The 8,006-nt window shown below is 52.4% G+C and overlaps 1 pseudogene; it reads right to left on the bottom strand.

Moving 5' to 3' along the window:
* Positions 1-447: 447 nt before the first annotated feature.
* On the bottom strand, positions 448-6,860 carry LOC117981722 (uncharacterized protein C2orf27A-like; annotated as a pseudogene).
* Between the last annotated feature and the right edge of the window lie 1,146 nt (positions 6,861-8,006).

Genomic DNA, 8,006 nt, shown 5'->3' with positions numbered 1-8,006 from the left:
GAATCTGCTAACCACTTGACCTTGAATTTTGCCATCTCCAAAACTGAAAGAAACAAATTGATTTATAAGCTTCCTCATCTATGGCATTCTGTTTTGACCCCAGATTAGCTAAAAACACCAAAATATCAACTTGTACACCAAATTTTGGAAATGGATGCTAAAACTTTGATGGCAAAAGGTGACTGATCTGCCTGAGAAATGAAGCTACATGATCCCTCTTTCCACAAAGCTGGAGGGAGAGTCAACACAAGCAAAAATAGGTCAAAGTCTTCTAAAAGCCATACCTGAAGGGTTTTCAATATCACTTGATCAGATGGTAATTTAATCACACAAAGGGCCATAACAAAACACACAACTATCAGAGGTTTTCAATGTCACCTCAAAAACATCATCTACAATATTAGGGAGTGAAAGAAGTCATGGAAGTTTCAAAAAGTCAAACTTTATTTCAGTGTTATGGTAGAAATTTGAAATTCTTAGTTAAGCTATGAATAAATCCTTGGGCAGGTGCAGGCATGGAGATTCTGGGGTGCAGCTGCTGAGTTTAAAAGCTTCCTTTGGAGATTTCCCCTGGCCCCCTCAACCCCTGTCTGCCTGTCAAGAAGAGGCCATCCTGGGCAGCACATTAGAGGCAAATGGCCCAGATGCCTACCTGAGGGCAAACCTCCATGCCTGGAGGAGGAGGTCGCCTCTGGGAGCAGGAGGACCTGCTGGAACCCCTGCTCACAGGCTCCTTTTCTTGCTCTCCAGCACCTCCTGCAGGCAGGCAAACAACCCCAGCAGCAGTAGCAGCAGGCCCTTCAGCAGCAGGGCTGCTGCTCTGCTGAATGAGAGAAGTCCCTCTCCAGTAAGGCATAGGAGCCCAGGTTGCACACCCTGGTCTCTGCCTCCATAGCTTCCACTGTGCCCAGGACTGGGAGCAGTGTGGGAGCTGCTGGCTGGAGCTGTGCTGATCACCCCCTCTCTGCCACCTCTAGCTCCAGCCACACTTTCAGCTCCAGGGCTGAGGCCGGTGGCTGTATAGGAGGTGCCATGAAGTCAGGCAGCTTCTCACTGGGCTGGTCCTGGGTAGTCCCAGGGCAGTGGCAAGAGGGCTCTGGAGCTTCCTCTAGCTTGAGCGCTGTCCCTGGAGGGGGCTCTGACCCTGGTGCTGGCACTGGCTCAACAGCTGGCACTGGAAATAGCTGTATTTCTGCACCTGAAGCAGGAGCTGAAAAAGGAGAGAGGTCACCAATATCACTCACTTTCCACTGGAATTTCCAAACATGAAAACAACCTCACTGAATTTAAAGGAATTTCAGCCTGAAAGCATTGTCCCTGGAAAGACTTCCAGACTGCAGGTGACCTCAGCATGTGCCTGTGTCTCAATGAGCTCCAGAGGCTCCAGCTGGACAAGGACAATGTACAGATGTGGCCCTGGTGGGATCACTGGTGAGGCCTGGCCTGGTAGCTCCATCTGGGGCCTAATGTCTACCTGGTGACTCCTGTCCTGTGGTACCTGGGGGCGCCTTCTGCTAAATGGCCAGAGGCATCTGGGGTGAGAGATGAGCCTACAAGGGCGTCGTCGGAAAAGAAAGGCTCTCACTCCTGCCATTCCTGAAGCAGGAGCCTTGAGATGTGGGGATGCAGCACAAGAATATCTTGCTCTCTTGAGCATCTCCCACCAAGTGAGCTGGCTATGGGGCTAACTCTAGGATGTGGGTGCCTGGTTATCGGGATTCTTTTTTTTTTTTTTTTTTTTTAGACATAGTCTCATTCTGTTGGCCAGGCTGGAGTGCAGTTGCATGATCTCAGCTCACTGCAACATCCGCCTACTGGGTTCAATCAATTCTCCTGCCTCAGTCTCCTGAGTAGCTGGGATTACAGGCACAAGACACGCACCACCCCACCTGGCTAGTTTTTTTTTGTTTGTTTGTTTTGTTTTTTTTTTTTTTGAGACACAGTGTCGCTCTGTCGCCCAGGCTGGATGGAGTGCAGTGGCGCGATCTTGGCTCACTGCAAGCTCTGCGTCCTGGGTTCATGCCATTCTCCTGCCTCAGCCTCCCGAGTAGCTGGGACTACAGGCACCTGCCACTATGCCTGGCTAATTTTTGTATTTTTAGTAGAGACGGGGTTTCACTGTGTTAGCCAGGATGGTCTCGATCTCCTGACCTTGTTTGTTTTTTGTATTTTTAGTAGACATGTGGTTTTACCATGTTGGTCAGGCTGGTCTCGATCTCCTGATTTCATGATCCTCCTGCCTCAGCCTCCCAAAGTGCTGGGATTACAGGTGTTAGCCACCGTGCCTGGTCTGGTTACCAGAATTCTAAGTTCTGTTAGGGTCTGTTGCCAAGGAAGTGAGGTCACTTCTTTAAGGTTCCATCCCTTCGGCCTCCTCCTTCCAGAAGACCTACTCAGGACCCCAGTGGGCTGCTGACTGCTCATCCTCCCCACAGGTCAACTCCTTACCTGTACACAGTTATGTCCACCCAGGGCCTGCTTGGACACCTGCACCTGATGTTCACCAGGGGCCTAGGAATCCACTTGGGGCCTGGGAACCTACAGGGGCCTAATGTTACCCTGCATATTGGGTAGCTACCTGGGGACCCCATATCAACCTGGGGACTGTGGTTGACCTGCGGGCTAATGTCCACCTGGGGGCTGGTTATTCACCTGAGGCCTGATGCATACCTGGGGCCAAATGTCCCCCTCAGGGTGAATTCCACCTCAGGCCTGTATGTCCACCTGGGGCCTGATATCTGCCTTAGATCTATGTCCCACTGGGGCCTTGTGATCACCGGGGACTGGTATCCAGCTGTGGCCTGATGACCTACTGCATCCTGTTGCTCGCCTATGGCCTGGTGTCTACCTGGGGCTTGGTGATCACCTGGGAGCTGGATATCAACCTGGGGCCTGGGTGTCCACTTAAGGCCTGATGTGTGCCTGGGGCCTGATTGCCCACCTGGGGACTGGGTGTCCACCTTGGGTCTGATGTCTACCTGAAGTTAGGTATCTACCTAAGGCTTGGTGTCTACCTGTGGCCTGATGTCCACATGAGTCTGGGGTTCAGTTGGGGCCTACTGTACATCTGGGAACTTGGTGTCTATCTGAGGCCTGATGTCTACCTGGTGACTGCTATCCTCTTGAGGCCTGATATCAACCTGGGAATGGTTTATCCATGGAAACAGTTATGTCCACCTGGGGCTGGATGTTGCCCAGCGGCTAGATGTCCACCTGTGGCCCCGTGTCCACCTAGGGCCTGATGTACACCTGGGGCATGGTGTTCACCTGAGACCCGGGTGTTTACATAGGGCATGATATCCAGCTGGTGCCTAGGTGCCCACTGGGGGCCTTGTGTTAACCTGGGGACTGGTATCCAGCTAGGTCCTAATGACCACCTGGGTTGAATTATTCACCTAGAGTTTGGTATTCACTTAGGGCTTGAGTGTCAGCCTTGGACTTGGTGTCCACCTGGGCCTTGGGTATCAAACTAGGGGTTTGGTATCCAGTTGAGACATCATTTGCACCTGGGGTCTGAGTGTTCGCATGAGGCCAGATGACCACTGGGGGCCTGAATGTCAACCTGGGGTCTGAAATTCACTGGAAGCCTAGGTATCCACTTGGGGCCTGATATCCACCTGGTACTAGGTGTCAACATGTGGCCTGATGTAAACCTCTAGTTCAGTGTCCATCTTGGGCCTGATATCCACTGGGGGACTGATGTTCACCTTTGATCTGATGTCTACCTGGAAACCGTGTAGTCACCCATGGCCTGATGGTCACCAGGGGTTGAATGTCCAACTGTGGCCAGATGTGCACCCGGATCCTGGGCATCCACCTGGGGCCTGATGTTCAGCTGGGGCCTGGAGTTCACCTGAGGCATGATGTCTACCTGAAGCCTCATGTTCATCTGAGTGCTGGATATTCACCTGGTGCCTGATATCCACCTGGAGCCCAAGGACCCTTCTCAGGCCTGATGTCCACAAGTTGGCCTGCTATTCATCTGGGGCCTTTGTGATAACCTGTGGCCTAATGTACTCCTGGGTTCTAGTGTCCTCTTAGGACCTGATGTCTACCAGGATCCTGGTATCCACCTGGGGCCTGGTATCCACCTAGGACTTGATATTCACCTGGGGTCTGGGAATCCACTTGATAACTGGTGCCCATCGGGGTCCTGATGTTCACCTTGGGACTGGGTAACCACCTGAGGCCTGATGTCCACTTAGGGCATAAGTGTTTAGCTGGGGTCTAGTGTTCACATGGGGCCTGCTGTCAACCTTGAGCCCAGGTATTCACCAGGAGACTAGTGTCCAGCTGGGACCAGATGTTCACTTGGTGCCTGGTGTCAACTTGAAGCATGGTTGTCAACCTAGGACCTGATGTCCAGTCCAGCGTCCACCTTGGGCCTGTTTACTACCCGGAGCCTGTGGGTCCACATAGACCCTGATGTCAATCTGGGGCCTGGGTATTTACCGGGGGCCTGGATATTCATTGGTACATTATGTCTACTGGAGTCTTTGTGTCAATCTGAGCTCTGATGTCCACCTAGAGATTGGGTATCCACCTAAGGCCTGGTGTTTACATGGGGCCTATAACACGAGGTTCCAGATGAACTCAGATGTCCACCTGAGGCCTGATGTCCACCTGAGTTCTGAGTGTTCACATAGGGCCTGCTGTCCTGCTCTCAACCTGGGACTTAAGTATTTACCTAGGGCCTGGGTGTCCACCTGGGGCCTGACTTCCAAATATATCTTGTGTCAACAGGGGGCCTGATGTCCACTTTGGGCCTAGGTAACTTCCTGATAACTAATGCCCACATGGCTCCTAAGGACCATCTGAGGCCTGGTATTAATTTAGAGACTGGTATCCACCTGGGGTCCAGGTATCCACTTGGGACCTGATGTTCACCTGGAGTGTAGGAATTCACGTGGGGCCTGGTGTCCACTTGATTGTGTGTATCCAATTGAGTGCTGGTGTCCACCTGGAGTCCAGTGTATACCCGGGGCCTGATGTACACATGGGGCCTGGGCATCCATCTAGGACCTGATATTCAGATAAGGGCTGGCGTTTTCCTGGCCTGGTGTCCATATGGAGCCTGGATATACACTTGGAGCCTGATGTCCCAGGTGGATACCTGGGCCCCAGTGGTCATCAGATCCTAGGAAACTCTCAGGCCCCAGGTGCACATAAAGCTCCAAGTGGCCACCTAGGCCACAGGTTGATACACAGGGTCCAGGTGGACACTGGGTGCAAGATGAACACCAGGACCCTGGTGAACACCAAGCCTCAGGTGTCTACCTTGTCCTCAGGTGAACACCAGGCACTAGATTGACACACAGGTACCAGGTGGATATCAGGCGGCAGGTAAACATCAGGCCTCAGGTGGTTGGGTTACTTATAGCATAGGTGGCCATCAGATCCCAGGTCTATATCCACTCCCCACCTGAAAATCAGGATCCAGGTGGATACACATGTCCTAGGTGAACACCAGGTTCCAAATGGACATCAGGCTCCAAGTGAACACACAGGCCCCAGTTCAATACCAGCCTCAGGTAGACATCAGGACCCAGGTGCACCCCAGGCCCAATGTGCATGCCTAGTCTCTTGGAATACATCATTTTCAAGGTGGACACCCAGATTCCTCGTAGACATCTGATGCCAGGTGGATATCTGGCTGCAGGTGGACATCAGGCCCCAGGTGGAGACCCAGTACACAGGTGTAAATCAGGCTCCAGTATTTCATCAGGCCCCAGTTAAACACTTGACTAAAGGTGTGCATCAAGACCCAGGTTGACACCTAGGCTTCAGGTGCACACTAGGCCCAAATTGTACACCTGTGCCAAGGTGGGCATCAGGCCGAAGGTGTACACCAGACTCCAAGTGGACATCAGGTTCCAGGTTGACACCAGTCTCTAAGTAGATCTTTAAGCCCCAATTGGTCATCAGGCCCAAGGTGGATAGCTTGACCCCAGGGGGTCACCAGGTCCCAGGCAGGCCTCAGGTGGACACTAAGCCCTAGATTAACACAAGGTCTGAGATGGTTTCAGCCCCCGTGTGGACTTTAGTCATAAGGAGCTTACCTAGGCCCTAAGTGGACATCAGGCCCCAGGTTGACATAATGAACCATGTAGAAGTCAGGCTCTAAGCAGACACCCAGGCCCTAGGTAAATACTTTGGTTCCAAGCCAACATCAGGCCCTATGTGGACACCCAGACTCCAGGCAGATGTCAGGCCCCAGGTGAACACTGAACTCAGGGTGGTCATCAGGCCCTAGGTTGACACATAGGCCACAGGTAGACAACAGGCATAGGTGAACTTCAGGCTAAAGATGAACGTTGGGCTCCAGGAAGAAGTCTGTGCCCCAGTTAAACACCGGGTCTTAGGTAGACATCAGGCCTCAAATGGATGCCCAGGCCCCAGGTGGATATAAGGCCTCAGGCAAACACCAGACCCCAGGTAGACATTAGACGCAAGATGGATACTCAGGCCACAAGTGAACATCTGTTCCCAGATGGACATCCATCCCAAGGTGGACATCAGGCCAGAGATGTACACCCAGGCCCCAGGAGAACCCCAGGCCCCAGGAGGACACTCAAGCGCCAGAAGGACACCCCGTCCCTAGGTAACTAAAAGGTCCCAAGTGGACATGATGTTCCAGATGGATATGAGGCCCCAAGTGGATACTAGGCCCAGGAGGATCACAGGTCTCAGGGGCACACCAGGCCCCAGGGGGACACCAGGCCCTGGGTAAGCATGCAGTCCCAGGTGGACATCAGGTTCCAGGAGGACACCAGGACCCAGTTGGTCATCAAGCCACAGCTGAACACCAGTTCCCCATGAACACCAGTCCTCAGGTGGGCACCTAGTCCTCTCGTGTGCATCAGGTGCCAGGCTGACATAGGCACCAGCTGAACTCTGGGCCTCAGGTGAACATCAGATCCCAGGTTGTCACCCAGGCCCCAGGTGAACACCAGGTTTTAGGTGGACACGAGGTCCTAGGTGGATGTCTATGCTTCTGGTGAACCTCAGGCCCTAGGGGACACTCACGCCCTTCATAGACATCTGGCTCCATGTACACTCCCAGGGCCCAGGTAGACATGAGGCCCCAGAGGAAAACCAGTCCTTAGTCATCTAAGACTGAATTCCCCTAGGGCTGGAGACTGAGTATTCACCTTGGGCCTAGGAATCTACATGGGGCAAGATGTTGATCTGGGGCCTGATGCCTACTCAGGTTCAGCTGTCCATCTAGGGCGGGGTGTTTTTCTGGGACCCAGAGTCTACCTGAAATCTTGGTATCAACCTGGGGCCTATGTGTCCACTTGGAGTCTGATGTGCACTTGAAGCCTGAATTTTCACCTAGGATCTGATGAGCACCTGGGGCACAGGTTTCCATCTGAAACATCAGGCTCTAGTTATACATCTGGGCCCCAGGTATACACTAGACACCAAAAGAACTCCAGAACCTATCTTAACATGAGGTCCTAGGTGGATGCCCAGGCCTCATGTCTACATTAGGCCTCAGGTAGACATGACTCCAGGCGGGCATCAGGCCTGATATTGGCTCTATGTCTCCACCCAAATCTCATGTTGAATTGTAATCCCCATGGGTTGAAGAAGGGGCGTGGTGAGAGGTGATTGAATCATGGGGGCAGACTTCCCACTTGCTGTTCTCGTGATAGAATTCTTACGAGATCTGGTTATTTGAAAGTGTGTAGCACATCCCCCTTCTCTCTCCCTCCTCCTCCCCCATGGTAAAAAGGGCTTGCTTCCTCTTGGCTTTACATCATGATTGTAAGTGTCCTGGGCCCACCCAGTCATGCTCCCTATTAAGCCTGAAGAACTGTGGGTCAGTTAAACCTCTTTTCCTCATAAGTTGCCCAATATCAGGTAGTTTTTTATAAAAGTGTGAAAATGGACTAATACAAGGCCTTAGGATAACAACCATGCTTCAGGCCACAGGTGGACATCTGGCTGCAACTGGACACTATTCCCCAGGTGGATACCTAGGCTCAAGGTTGACATTAGTC

The sequence above is a fragment of the Pan paniscus genome, chromosome 21, assembly GCF_029289425.2.
Source record: "Pan paniscus chromosome 21, NHGRI_mPanPan1-v2.0_pri, whole genome shotgun sequence".
Lineage (NCBI taxonomy): Eukaryota > Metazoa > Chordata > Mammalia > Primates > Hominidae > Pan > Pan paniscus.
The sequence above is the reverse complement of the archived record's forward strand: the minus strand, read 5'-3'. Positions and strand labels throughout refer to the sequence as shown.